General features: G+C 38.7%; 1 protein-coding gene across 1 annotated transcript in view; it reads right to left on the bottom strand.

The window, feature by feature from the left end:
- CA13 (carbonic anhydrase XIII) overlaps nucleotides 1-652 on the bottom strand; it is a 53,176-nt gene that overhangs the window by 18,040 nt on the left and 34,484 nt on the right. The window lies entirely within an intron of this gene.

Raw genomic sequence — 652 nt, 5'->3', positions numbered from 1 at the left:
TCATAATTAATGAACCAGTCTTTTTTAAAAAAAAATTTTTATTTTGGATTTCCATTCATTCATTGTTGCCCTTTTCTCCCCTCCCAACCATCCCCGCCAGTACACTAGTCCCTTTGAAAAGTAAAAGAAAAATTCTTTAATTGTTTCACAGGTCCACTGCACTATGCAGCCTTCGTTCTAATCACATATCCCTTTTAAATGGTTTTCTCCCTCATCTGTTTCAATGCAGTATACATTATTTATCCCATCTTTCTCAGTCTCCCCCCCAACCCTGATATCAGTCCTGTTTTACAACGTGGCACTATGCAGTATTTGCCCTTTTGTGACTGAGATATTTCTCTTAGTATAATGTCTTCCAGGGTCACCCATTTTGAATAATATCACATGAGTTATTTGTTTATCAATGCAGTGTAGTATTCCATTGTGTGAATATATCACAGCTTCTCTATCCATTCATTTGTTGATGGGCATTTAGGCTGTTTCCAATCCTTGCTATTGTGAACAAAGCCACGATAAACATGGGTATGCATACATCTGCTTGGGTGGCGGTTATGGTCTCTTTGGGGTATATTCCCAGTAGTGGAATTGCTAGGTCAAATGGTATCACTATTTGCAACTTTTTGAGAGAGTTCCACAACGCCTTCCACAGTGG

Source organism: Elephantulus edwardii, unplaced genomic scaffold, assembly GCF_000299155.1.
Source record: "Elephantulus edwardii isolate Elephantulus edwardi_28Jun2011 unplaced genomic scaffold, EleEdw1.0 scaffold00008, whole genome shotgun sequence".
Classification (NCBI taxonomy): domain Eukaryota; kingdom Metazoa; phylum Chordata; class Mammalia; order Macroscelidea; family Macroscelididae; genus Elephantulus; species Elephantulus edwardii.
The sequence above is the reverse complement of the archived record's forward strand: the minus strand, read 5'-3'. Positions and strand labels throughout refer to the sequence as shown.